The 14,211-nt window shown below is 47.6% G+C and overlaps 1 long non-coding RNA gene across 1 annotated transcript in view; it reads left to right on the top strand.

Annotated features, from left to right (window-relative positions):
• LOC135056540 (uncharacterized) overlaps positions 1-8,293 on the top strand; it is a 50,060-nt gene extending 41,767 nt beyond the window's left edge. Inside the window, exons 2-3 of the long non-coding RNA XR_010244005.1 lie at positions 8,074-8,128; positions 8,223-8,293. This is a non-coding gene — a long non-coding RNA (uncharacterized LOC135056540). The remainder of the gene's footprint in view (positions 1-8,073; positions 8,129-8,222) is intronic.
• Positions 8,294-14,211: the final 5,918 nt, after the last annotated feature.

The following is a 14,211-nucleotide window of genomic DNA, read 5'->3' as shown; positions in this document are numbered from 1 at the left end:
GAGCGATTCCATCTTGAACTTGAACCTTCTTAAGTACAAGTTCAGGGATTTTAAATTTAGAATGGGTCTGACCGAGCCATCCGGTGTCGGGACCACAAATAAGGTTGAATAGTACCCTTTTCCCTGATGTATTAGGGGAACCTTGATAATCACTAGCTGTTGACACAGCTTTTGAATTGCAGCTAAAACTATCTCCCTCTCTGGGGGAGAAGCTGGTAAAGCCGATTTGAAGAATCGGCGAGGAGGCACGTCTTCGAATTCCAGCTTGTAGCCTTGGGATACTATTTCCATCACCCAAGAATCCACGTCCGACTGACCCCAGACGTGGCTGAAGAGTCGAAGACGCGTCCCCACCGGTGCGGACTCCCTCAGTGGAGCCCCAGCGTCATGCGGTGGATTTAGTAGAATCCGGGGAGGACTTCTGTTCCTGGGAACTGGCCGTAGCAGGCATTCGAGGAAGGAAGAGCCCCGACAGCCAGGGCTGTCACTGACATCATTCATGCATGGTGCAGCAGGCATAGAGGCACCCGCCTCCTTTCCTTCCAAACAGTCAATCATAGAGGAAGTTCTGCCTCCAAGAGTACACAAGGGGAAGGAGCTTGGCAAGTTCATTTTTTTTAACATCTTCAGTTAATGTTTATTGGGATGAATTAATAAATGAGTACTTGGGAATGGATGCTGAGGGTAAATATACTAATGGGTGTTGGGTGTGGGGTAGTTATAGTGCCAAACTATACCCCCCAGCAAACTAAACCCCTTCCCCCTTGCCTGCTAGTGAGTTTTCAGAGCATCTTTTCCAGCTGGTCCCACCACACATTGAACTGAACACTCACCTCTCCTTTTCGGCGTCTTCTCTGAGGTGATCGGCTGCAGCAGCTGCTGCAGTCAGGGTGGCAGTCCCCTCCCGGCACGGTCAGTATATGCCACTGAAAGGAGGAACACAGGGAGGAGGCAGGGGCGGATTTATGGGTGAGGATGCCTCTAGGCACAACAGTGACGGCTGCCCCTCACTGGCCTAATTTTATTATTTTTATTGATTGGTTATCAGAGATGTTCTGCAAATTACTGATAAAGTGTCAGAGGAGTGTGAGGAATCTTATTTTAATGTAAAAAAGAAGTTCTCAGTCACTTTTCCTGCGTCAAAGGAATTGAATACCCTGTTTGAAGAACCGTGGGTTAATCCTGATAAGAAATTTCCAATCCCTAAAAGGTTGCTCTCATCTTTTCCTTTTCCTCTGGAGGATAGGAAAAAATGGGAAAATCCACCGATAGTGGACGCATCAGTCTCTAGGCTGTCAAGAAAAATTGTATTGCCTGTCCCTGGTGCAGCCTCCCTAAAAGACACGGCTGATCGTAAAATTGAGACTACACTCAAATCATTGTACACAGCTGCTGGGATGGCCCAGAGACCCACTATTGCATGTGCGTGGATCACAAAAGCCATTGCTAAATGGTCAGGTAACCTAATTGAGGGGTTAGATTCCTTGTCTAGGGGGATGTTGTTTTGCTCCTGCGAACTTTATTGTGGAAGCCATAAAAGAGATTGGTTTGCTTAATGCACGCACCACCGCTACGGCAGTGTCAGCACGCAGGGGCTTGTTGCTATGCCAGTGGACTGCTGATGCGGAATCCAGGAAAGGCGTGGAAGGCCTACCATTCACAGGAGAGGCCTTGTTTGGAGACAAACTAGACAAATGGATCTCCAAAGCTACTGCGGGTAAGTCTACGTATCTTCCTTCTGCAGCTCCCCCAGCCAGGAAAGCTTATTCAGCTTCAAATTTACAGTCCTTTCGGACAGCCAAGTTTAAGGGAAAAGCCAGAGGTGCTTCTACGGCCCCCCAGAGGCCCAAGAGGTAAACCACGCAAACCAGGAACTGCAGGTGTTCAGGAACAGAGCTCAGGCTCTGCTTCCTCAAAGCCTTCAGCATGACGGTGGACCACGAGGCCTGTCAGGTGGGAGCCCAACTACAATTCTTCAGTCACATCTGGTCAAGTTCGTGCCGTGATCCCTAGGTAATAGATCTTATTTCCCAGGGCTACAGACTGGAGTTCCAAGAGCTCCTACCTCACAGATTCTTCAAATCAGGCTTACCAGCTTACCAGAGGCAAGTATAACTCTACAGCAGGCCATCCAAAAACTGGTACAGACTGAAGTCATTGTTCCAGTTCCACCTCATCTACACAACAAGGGGTACTATTCCAACTTGTTTGTAGTACCAAAACCGGACGGTTCGGTATGACCAATTCTGAACCTAAAGTCCTTGAACCCGTTCTTAAGAGTGTTCAAGTTCAAGATGGAGTCTCTGAGAGCGGTGATCTCAGGTCTGGAGGCGGGGGAATTCCTAGTGTCTCTGGATATCAAGGATCTGTACTGTCACATTCCGATCTGGCCGCCTCATCAGGCTTATCTACGGTTTGCACTCCAGGACTGTCACTACCAGTTCCAGGCGCTGCCATTTGGTCTCTCCACGGCACCAAGGGTGTTCACCAAAGTGATGGCAGAGATGATGTTTATACTGCGCAAGCAGGGAGTGAACATAATTCCGTACCTGGACGATCTTCTGATAAAGGCGCTGTCCAGGGAGAAATTGCTTGACAGCATTGGTCTCTCAACCAAACTTTTCCAGGATTACGAGTGGATTCTGAACCTTCCGAAATCTCACTTAGAGCCAACACGGAGGCTCCCATTCCTGGGAATGATACTGGACACGGAGTTGCAGAAAGTGATCCTTCCAGTCGATGGTTCGGGATGTCCTGAAGCCAACCCGGATATCTGTGCATCTATGTGTTCGCCTTCTGGGGAAAATGGTGGCCTCTTACGAGGTGCTTCAATACGGAAGGTTTCATGCAAGACCCTTCCAGCTCAATCTGTTGGACAAATGGTCCGGATCGCATCTTCACATGCACCAGAGGATCTGTCTATCGCCAAAAGCCAGGATATCCCTTCTGTGGTGGCTACAGATTTCTCACCTCGTCGAGGGTCGGAGGTTCGGAATTCAGGACGGCATCCTGTTAACCACGGACGCAAGCCTCAGAGGTTGGGGAGCAGTCACCCAGGGGATGCAGTTTCAAAGAAGATGGTCAAGTCAGGAAGTCATACTTCCAATCAACATTCTGGAACTCAGGGCCATATACAACGCCCTTCTGCGGGCCTCTTATCTTCTTCAGGATCGGGCCATTCAGGTCCAGTAGGACAATGTGACGGCAGTGACGTACATAAACCGACAGGGCAAAACGAAAAGCAGAGCAGCAATGTCAGAGGTGTCAAGAATTCTCCTCTGGGCAGAAAAAAAGGCTGCGGTGTTGTCAGCTGTCTTCATTCCGGGAGTAGACAACTGGGAAGCAGACTTCTTCAGCAGACACGACCTACACCCTGGGGATTGGGGCCTTCACCCCGGAAGTGTTCAGGTGCTTGACACGTTGGTGGGGATATCCACAAATCGACATGATGGCCTCTCATCTCAACAAGAAGCTCAAGCGGTATTGTTCCAGGTCGAGAGACCCACAGGCATGGGTCTATCAGATGTTGTATGTGTTCCCTCCACTTCCTCTGATCCCAAGAATTCTCAAAAGAATAAAAAAGGAAAAGGTTCAAGCAATATGCCTGGTATGCAGACCTTCTGGAGATGCTCCTCGAAGATCCGTGGCCTCAACCTCTTCGCAAGGAACTACTGCAACAGGGCCCATTCGTCTATCAGGACTTACCGCGTAAAGCCCCTATTTAATTTTCCATAAGGACAGAGCTCAACTCAGAACTCGGGAGCAATTTCTTCCGTAAGTGGTGTCTGCGTTTCACATCAACCAACCTTTTGTGGTTTCGGTTATCACCGACACTTCCGCTACTTCAAAGTCTTTGGATAATGTGAGGACTTTGAAATTATACGTAGAGGACAGCTCGTCACAAGAAATCCGACTCGCTGTTCGTTCTATATGATCCCAATAAAATTGGGTGTCCTGCTTCAAAGCAGACAATTGCACGCTGGATCAGGCTCACTATCCAGCATGCTTATTCCATGGCAGGCTTGCCGATTCCAAAATCTGTACAGGCCCACTCTACTAGGTCAGTGGGTTCTTCCTGGGCGGTTGCCCGGGGTGTCTCAGTTTTACAGCTCTGCCGAGCAGCTACTTGGTCAGGTTCGAACACGTTTGATAAGTTCTACAAGTTCAATACTTTGGCCTCTGAGGACCTTCAGTTTGGTCAATCAGTTCTGCAGGACCCTCAGCACTCTCCCACCCGGTTTGGGAGCTTTGGTACATCCCCATGGTACTAAATGGAACCCCGGTATTCTCTAGGACGTAAGAGAAAATAGGATTTTAATTACCTACCGGTAAATCCTTTTATCGTAGTCCGTAGAGGATACTGGACGCCCGCCAGGTGCTTTGTTCTTCCTGCACTGTTACTTGGTTAAGTATTGTTGGTTCAGCTGTTGCTGTTCCTGTTTAAAGTTGGGTTAGCTTAGCTTTCCCCTGTTTGTGTGTGCTGGTTCGGAATCTCACCACTGTCTTTATCTATCCTTTTCTCAAAGTATGTCCGTCTCCTCTGGCACAGTTTCCTAGACTGAGTCTGGTAGGAGGGGCATAGAGGGAGGAGCCAGCCCACACTATCAAATTCTTAAAGTGCCCATGGCTCCTGGTGGACCCGTCTATAACCCATGGTACTAAATGGAACCCCAGTATCCTCAACGGACTATGAGAAAAGGATTTACCGTTAGGTAATTAAAATCCTAATTTTGGGCTAATAGTACCAACACAAGCATTCACCACTGGGAGGAAGGAGATGCCCCCTGCGTTGCCCATCTCTGCCGGAGGAGCGGTCCATGGTTGTTACTCACTCCCAGCAGGCCAGGCATTGTGGAGCATGATTGGGTATGAGGGATACTTGTCTACTCTGTCGCAAGTTGTGGGAGACTCTCAATTTTTCAGGTAGTCCCCCGCACCCACAGAAGAGTGTCTAGATCTCCTGCATCCTACCAGTTCCTAATGAAGCAGGCAGAATGAGGAGATTATACATCGAATCATGGTGCTAATGGAGGGGGTAGAGCTAAATAACACAATTAACATAATTTAGCCACTCTCCACACCTGCAAATTGCATCTGTTTAGGGGTGGGGCCTAGTGGCATTATAGCAAGGCCTGCCCTTGAATTTTAAAGCAACATTTCCTCTCTGAGCTTCTTCCGGTGAGGAGATACAGACAATACTGTGGTGCAAAGGAGGAGGTGGGACCTGGGAGGACCAGCTAGAACCTGTAGCGGCTGCATCCCCTGCACCCACAATAGCTACACCTACGTTGACAGGGTAGATTAATGGATGCTGGGAGTATGAATTAATAAATACATTATTCAAATGGAATAAGTGCTGGGCCGGTGGAAAAAAAGTGTGAGTAGGGGTTAATGGGCACTGGGTGTGTATTAATGGGTGCGGGGGAAATTAATGGGTGCTGTCACCCACAACACCTATTCCCTCAGACTTTTTCACCTTGTCTCTCACCACACCTGTCCCCATAGTCTCTCTAACTTTTTTTACCAATTACATTTGTCCCCTCAGACTCTCACCGTCACCCGCCATACCTGTCCCCACAGACTCTCTTACCCTGTCACCCACCACACCTGTCACTGCAGACTCTCTTACTCTGTCACCCACACCTTTTCCCTCAGACTGTCTTACCCTGTCACCCACCACACCTGTCACTGCAGACTCTCTTACTCTGTCACCCACACCTTTTCCCTCAGACTGTCTCACCTTGTCACCCACCACACCTGTCACTGCAGACTCTTTCACCGTGTTACCCACCACACCTGTCATTGCATACTCTCTCACCTTGTCACCCACTGCACTTGTCCCTGCAGACTCACCCTACCAAACACCAGACCTGTCCCCGAAGACACTGAGGCTGCAGCTGGTGCCACCTGCGGCTGAGGACGAATGAGGGAATGAGACTCCTCCATTTCTTCCCTTTTGCTAGTTAGTGATAGGGCAGTTCAGTCATCTGTGGGGGGCTGGGGCAATTAATGTTTTGGTTTTTTTTTCTGTGGGGGGCCATAGTGTTTGTTCTTTCTGTGGGGTGTAAGGTGTGTGTTATTTTTCCTGTGGGAGCCAATATGTGTGTTTTAATCCTGTGGGGTCCAATGTGTGTGTTTTATTACTGTGAGCGACAGACAATGTGTGTGTTTATTTGCTTTGTGGGGCCATATGTGTGTTGGCTGGAACACATCCCTGTACAGAGATTTACAAGAACAGTTCCGTGAGGCTGAAAATATTAAATAACATTACAGTATTTAAACATGTGCCACCTAGTGGCTGCCTCTATCCATTTAGCGTACAAAATATTTATAAAATGTTTGCAAGAATTAAGTTGGAAACCCAATTTCTATATGCAGAACACCTAAGACAGATCCAATTAACATACAAGTGTGACAAAAAAAACCCTCCTCTTTAAAGGATGTTAATGTACACAGAATTTATTAAGATGACGACTTTCACTGAGGAACCGAGATGGGAAGAGTAGAACATGCTTTAAACTGTCAGTGATCTATATGTAGGACAGATACAACACAGTATTATTAACACCCATGAACAGTTTCAAGCCCTGTGAGAGTCAATTCAATTAACCATCATAGTGGACATTCACATTAGAGTAGACAAATGAAAACATCCCTGTGCTGAATTATTACGGAGTGGTGCAAGCTGGAAAGCGGGGCTGCATTTGACGGAAATTTTAAAGCATGGAGATGTATGTGCTTGAGAAAATATCAACATACATGTATAATTATTTTAGGCAATTGGATATGCTAGGCACAGTATTTGTTTTTAGTTTTACAGTATGACAGAGGGATAAATACTCCCAACATAATGCAACAATGATGTGTGCTACTCTACATTTTACACAGATTAAACTTTTTGCTCACTTTTTGTTAACACTAAAATTATACCTCTTAATTGTCCTTATCTAGACAGGAGTCCAGGTTTGAGGGGAGAGCTCCACTGTCCTGACAGTCTTGACTGCTAGGAATGTTGGCGACAGCTCATCCTCTGCTGTCAGCCCCTTAATGTTTGCTGGTAACATAGGTGTGACACATAGGGCCCAGGGTGTGCATAGGCACACCCTAATATCAGACCTCACTTTCAGTGATGCATCAGCGGCGCCCTCCTGAGGACGGAGCAGTGCACTGCATTGTATATGTACTATGTAAAATCCACAATCCACTTCTATTGAGCATTATATGAATTGGAGGCACTACTGTGAGCCACAATATGGTTATAGGTAAGTGCAGTGACTAAGGGGGTCATTCCGAGTTGTTCGCTCGCAAGCTGCTTTTAGCAGCTTTGCACACGCTAAGCCGCCGCCTACTGGGAGTGAATCTTAGCTTATCAAAATTGTGAACGAAAGATTCGCAATATTGCGAAAATACTTCTCTGTGCAGTTTCTGAGTAGCTCGAGACTTACTCTGCCAGTGCGATCAGTTCAGTGCTTGTCGTTCCTGGTTTGACGTCACAAACACACCCAGCGTTCGCCCAGACACTCCTCCGTTTCTCCAGCCACTCCCGCGTTTTTCCCAGAAACGGTTGCGTTTTTTCACACACTCCCATAAAACGGCCAGTTTCCGCCCAGAAACACCCACTTCGTGTCAATCACATTACGATCACCAGAACGAAGAAAAAACCTCGTAATGCCGTGAGTAAAAAACCTAACTGCATAGCAAATTTACTTGGCGCAGTCGCACTGCGGACATTGCGCATGCGCATTAGCGACTAATCGCTCCGTTGCGACAAAAAAATAAAGAGCGAACAACTCGGAATGACCCCCTAAGTTGGGGGTTTGGGGGGATATTATATGGGTGAGCTATGGGGGACATGATGATAAGAGGAGGGGAATGATGACATGAAAATAGACATGTCCCTGGGTGGTGCTAGACAATATGCCCCTTGGTACACAGTGTCCATCTCTAAATTTCCCACTCCCTTTTGAAATGTGCTGTGCATGCCAATGACTAGCAATAATCAATTCCATCTACAACATGTTTTTTTTTTTTTTTTACTTTATAAAATCTTTGGACCTCATTCGGCGTCGAAAGCAAATCCAAGAGCGCATGGATCCTGTGGATATCTGCAAACTGCACATGCACCATAGTAAGCAATTGCCGACTGAACATGAGCTTTATGCATACTGACAGAGCTTCAATAAACATTGAGCTTTTTTGTAAAAGTTACTTATTTTATACAGTTTGCTGTGGAGAGACCTGCGCAGCAGTGAAACACCTCCCACCCCCCTTCCCCGCAAATAGGGACATAAGTTGTGATAGCAGAACGGTCGAGAGGTATGCTATTGTTTTACTACTTTTACTTGTATATGGCTTCTCTACTGCGCATGCATAGCTATCACAATATCAGATCAGGGTTAGACTCTGTTCCCGGACTGTGGTCGAGTGTAGGATCCAAAGTAGTGACTGTATGCAGAAAGCTGGATGGCTTCATAAAGTTCCTGCGCATGGAAGATGCACGTCTCTGGAACCAGTCTTAGCCTTATGGAAAGTAATACTGAGACCAAGTACAAAGCTATAGCTCATAGAATTTAAGGCTCTGGGCTAGGTTGGAATAGACTCACAGTTCTGACTGGAACTGATTTACTGGAGACTGGCTGGAACTGGTAAGTCAGAGCTGGGACCAGATGTGCTTGATGTCGGTCTGGGCTGGCTGGACTTAATGCCGAGCTAGTACCAGCTGGGATTATTGCTAGGCTGGTACCGGTTGTGCTTGGTGCTGGGCTGGTACCAACTAGGCTTGATGCTGGACTGGGACCGGCTGTACTTGGTGCTAGGATGGGGCCAGCTGGGCTTGGTGCTGGACAGGGACCGACTGTACTTGGTGCTGGACTGGGACCAACTGTACTTGATGTTGGTTTGGGGCCGACTGTACTTGGTGTTGGTCTGGGACCGACTGTACTCGGTGCCAGACTGGGACCGGCTGTGCTTGATGTCAGATTGGGACAAGCTGGACTGGAACTGACTGGTCTTGATGCCGGCTGGGACTGTCTGAAGTGAATTCCAGGCTGGAACCGGATGAGTTGGAAAGCAGACTGGAATTGGGTGAGCTAGATACCGGACTGGAACTGGATGAGCTGGATACCGGACTAGAGGGTTATTCAGGTTTGTTAGCAAACCAAAAAAGTTAGCAATTGGTCAAAACCATGTTGCACTGTAGGTGGTACAGATGTAAAATGTGCAGGGAGAGCTAGATTTGGGTAGGTTATATTGTTTCTTTGTAGGGTAAATACTGGCTGCTTAATTTCTACGTACACTTCAATTTAGATTTCAGTTTTAACTCATCTGACTCAAATCTAACTCACTCTACACATTACATCTGCCCCACCTGCAGTGCAACATGGTTTTGCCCAATTGGTAATTTTTTTGGTTTACTAACAAACCTGAATAGGGCCCTAGCACTGGTTACACTGGATTCAGACTCAGGGGTCCATTTATCAACGAGTGATAAAACTCATTGTAAATGATAAAACCTATAGCGTATATTAATAAATGGTGCTCCAGTCAATCCGCTCCCAACTGTCATGTTTCAAACACATGACAGTTAAGAGCTGAACAGATGACATGTAGCTGATTGGCTGGAGCACCATTTATCATACGCAACGAGTTTTATCATTCACAGTGGTCTGGGTGTGGGGCCGGCACTCGGAGCCATGACACACAAGTATATGCTCCTGGAGAGGGATCTGAAGAACCTTCCTTGGCAAAAATGTACTAGAAAGTAGCTTATACGGTACAGTGGATAACACCATCACAAGATGGCATTGGCTTTTAGGGTGTATCTATAATGGGTGCAGTGTGTGCTATGCACATGGACCCCTAGATGCAGACAGGCCCACACCGCGCCCCCCTGCACCCATGTTCTGTGTATTTCCAATTATTTTAAATAAACATTTTAATGCCAGCGTTAATATATACTACGAACGCAAGGCGCATCTTATTACCATATATGATAAAAGTGCGCTGAACGTCACAGCACTGTTTCCTTTAAGAGAAAGCAAGCAGTCGCACACATTGTATTACTGAGGCCCAACGCTCAGAGATATGTATATTTGATATTAAAAGTGTATGCATACAAAATGACATATGTACAGTATATGTAACATGTATAAATATGGTTACAGAGTTACCATTACAAAAGAAGCAGTTGCAGTTACAAAAGAATCAGTACAGCCAGTATACGTCACCCCATGCTCAGTGAACAGTCGTCTCCATTTTAGAATCTGCACCAACAGAGCTTCCTGGGTGAGGGGAAATACCTATATACTGTGTATTGGGGGAGGTACATGTCTGGGGCTGTGTCTTCTGCTATTGGTCCAGGGGAGGGAGGTCTCTCATTAATGATGTGTTATTGGTCAGTTCATATGCAAGCAACGTCCAGTTTGAAGATGCAGCTATAGGGGTTAGCCACTGGTTTTCTGCACACATGCTTTCTTCAGGAAGTTCTTTGTTCAAATAAGAGCAACTTTAGATTTGATACATTTGGTCATAACTAATCGTTGCAATGTGCTACAATCTAGACATAGTTATCAAATTACTCCACACATTCGCCTGATCATTTTGACACTAAGCATTATATATTTAACTTGTTCCGTTCCAATAATACATATATTTCTCTAACGTCCTAAGTGGATGCTGGGGACTCCGTAAGGACCATGGGGAATAGCGGCTCCGCAGGAGACTGGGCACATCTAAAGAAAGCTTTAGGACTATCTGGTGTGCACTGGCTCCTCCCCCTATGACCCTCCTCCAAGCCTCAGTTAGATCTTTGTGCCCGAACGAGAAGGGTGCACACTAGGGGCTCTCCTGAGCTTCTTAGTGAAAGTTTTAGTTTAGGTTTTTTATTTTCAGTGAGACCTGCTGGCAACAGGCTCACTGCATCGAGGGACTAAGGGGAGAAGAAGCGAACTCACCTGCATGCAGAGTGGATTGGGCTTCTTAGGCTACTGGACATTAGCTCCAGAGGGATGATCACAGGCCCAGCCTGGATGGGTCCCAGAGCCGCGCCGCCGGCCCCCTTACAGAGCCAGAAGGCAGAAGAGGTCCGGAAAATCGGCGGCAGAAGACGTCCTGTCTTCAACAAGGTAGCGCACAGCACTGCAGCTGTGCGCCATTGCTCTCAGCACACTTCACACTCCGGTCACTGAGGGTGCAGGGCGCTGGGGGGGGGGCGCCCTGAGACGCAATAAAAAACACCTTGGATGGCAAAAAATGCATCACATATAGCTCCTGGGCTATATGGATGCATTTAACCCCTGCCAGAATACATAGAAAAACGGGAGATAAGGCCGCCGATAAGGGGGCGGAGCCTATCTCCTCAGCACACTGGCGCCATTTTCCCTCACAGCTCCGTTGGAGGGAAGCTCCCTGTCTCTCCCCTGCAGTCACTACACTACAGAAAGGGTTAAAAAAGAGAGGGGGGGGCACTAATTACGCGCAGTATTAAAGATACAGCAGCTATAAGGGGAAAAACACTTATATAAGGTTATCCCTGTATATATATAGCGCTCTGGTGTGTGCTGGCAAACTCTCCCTCTGTCTCCCCAAAGGGCTAGTGGGGTCCTGTCCTCTATCAGAGCATTCCCTGTGTGTGTGCTATATGTCGGTACGTTGTGTCGACATGTATGAGGAGAAAAATGATGTGGAGACGGAGCAGATTGCCTGTAATAGTGATGTCACCCCCTAGGGGGTCGACACCTGAGTGGATGAACTGTTGGAAGGAATCACGTGACAGTGTCAGCTCTGTATAAAAGACAGTGGTTGACATGAGACAGCCGGCTACTCAGCTTGTGCCTGTCCAGACGTCTCATAGGCCGTCAGGGGCTCTAAAGCGCCCGTTACCTCAGATGGCAGATATAGACGCCGACACGGATACTGACTCCAGTGTCGACGGTGAAGAGACAAATGTGACTTCCAGTAGGGCCACACGTTACATGATTGAGGCAATGAAAAATGTTTTACACATTTCTGATAATACGAGTACCACCAAAAAGGGGTATTATGTTCGGTGAGGAAAAACTACCTGTAGTTTTCCTGAATCTGAGAAATTAAATGAGGTGTGTGATGATGCGTGGTTTTCCCCCGATAACAACTGATAATTTCTAAAATGTTATTGGCATTATATCCTTTCCCGCCAGAGGTTAGGGTGCGTTGGGAAACACCCCCTAGGGTGGATAAAGCGCTCACACGCTTGTAAGGGCTCTACCCTCTCCTGAGATGGCCGCCCTTAAGGATCCTGCTGATAGAAAGCAGGAGGGTATCCTAAAATGTATTTACACACATACTGGTGTTATACTGCGACCAGCAATCGCCTCAGCCTGGATGTGCAGTGCTGGGTTGGCGTGGTCGGATTCCCTGACTAAAAATATTGATACCCTAGATAGGGACAGTATATTTTTGCCTATAGAGCATTTAAAAGATGCATTTCTATATATGCGTGATGCACAGCGGAATATTTGCCGACTGGCATCAAGTCTAAGTGCGTTGTCCATTTCTACCAGTAGAAGGTTATGGACACGTCAGTGGTCAGGTGATGCGTATTCCAAATGGCATTTGGAAGTATTGCCTTATTAAAGGGAGGAGTTATTTGGGGTCGGTCTTTCAGACCTGGTGGCCACGGCAACAGCTGGGAAATCCACGTTTGTACCCCAGGTCGCCTCTCAACATGAGAAGACGCTGTATTATCAGGCGCAGTCTTTTCGTGGACAAGCGGGCAAAAGGTTCCTCATTTCTGCCCCGTGACAGAGGGAGAGGAAAAAGGCTGCAGAAATCAGCCAGTTCCCAGGAACAGAAACCCTCTCCCGCCTCTGCCAAGCCCTCAGTATGACGCTGGGGCTTTACAAGCAGAATCAGGCACGGTGGGGGGCCCGTCTCAATGAATTTCAGCGCGCAGTGGGCTCACTCGCAAGTAGACCCCTGGATCCTTCAGGTGATATCTCAGGGGTACAAATTAGAATTTGAGACGTCTCCCCCTCGCTGTTTCCTAAAGTCGGCTTTACCGATGTCTCCTTCTGACAGGGAGACAGTTTTGGAAGCCATTCACAAGCTGTATTCCCAGCAGGTGATAATCAAGGTACCCCTCCTGCAACAGGGAACGGGGTATTATTCCACACTGTTGTGGTACCGAAGCCGGACGGCTCGGTGAGACCGATTCTAAATCTAAAATCTTTGAACACTTACATACAGAGGTTCAAATTCAAGATTGAGTCACTCAGAGCAGTGATTGCGAACCTGGAAGAAGGGGACTACATGATGTCTCGGGACATCAAGGATGCTTACCTTCATGTCAAAATTTACCCTTCTCATCAAGGGTACCTCAGGTTTATGGTACAGAACTGTCACTATCAGTTCAGACGCTGCCGTATGGATGGTCCACGGCACCCCGGGTCTTTACCAAGGTAATGGCCGAAATGATGATATTCCTTCGAAGGAAGGGAATTTTAGTTATCCCTTACTTGGACGATTCCCTGATAAGGGTAAGATCCAGGGAACAGTTGGAGGTCGGTGTAGCACTATCTCAGGTAGTGTTGCGGCAGCACGATTGGATTCTCAATATTCCAAAATCGCAGCTGGTTCCGACGACTTGTCTTCTGTTCCTAGGGATGATCCTGGACACAGTCCAGAAAAAGGCGTTTCTCCTGGAGGAGAAAGCCAGGGAGTTATCCGAGCTAATCAGGAACCTCCTAAAACCGAGCCAAGTCTCAGTGCATCAATGCACAAGGGTTCTGGGTAAAATGGTGGCTTCCTACAAAGCAATCCCATTCGGCAGATTCCACGCAAGAACTTTCCAGTGGGACCTGCTGGACAAATGGTCCGGGTCGCATCTTCAGATGCATCAGCGGATAACCCTGTCACCAAGGACAAGGGTGTCCATCCTGTGGTGGTTGCAGAGTGCTTATCTTCTAGAGGGCCGCAGATTCGGCATTCAGGACTGGGTCCTGGTGACCACGGATGCCAGCCTGCGAGGCTGGGGAGCAGTCACACAGGGAAGGAATATCCAGGGCTTAGGGTCAAGCCTGGAGACATCACTTCACATAAATATCCTGAAGCTAAGGGCCATTTACAATGCTCTAAGCTTAGCAAGACCTCTGCTTCAAGGTCAGCCGGTGTTGATCCAGTCGGACAACATCACGGCAGTCACCCACGTAAACAGACAGGGTGGCACAAGAAGCA

This window comes from Pseudophryne corroboree, chromosome 3 (assembly GCF_028390025.1).
Source record: "Pseudophryne corroboree isolate aPseCor3 chromosome 3, aPseCor3.hap2, whole genome shotgun sequence".
NCBI lineage: Eukaryota > Metazoa > Chordata > Amphibia > Anura > Myobatrachidae > Pseudophryne > Pseudophryne corroboree.
The sequence above is the reverse complement of the archived record's forward strand: the minus strand, read 5'-3'. Positions and strand labels throughout refer to the sequence as shown.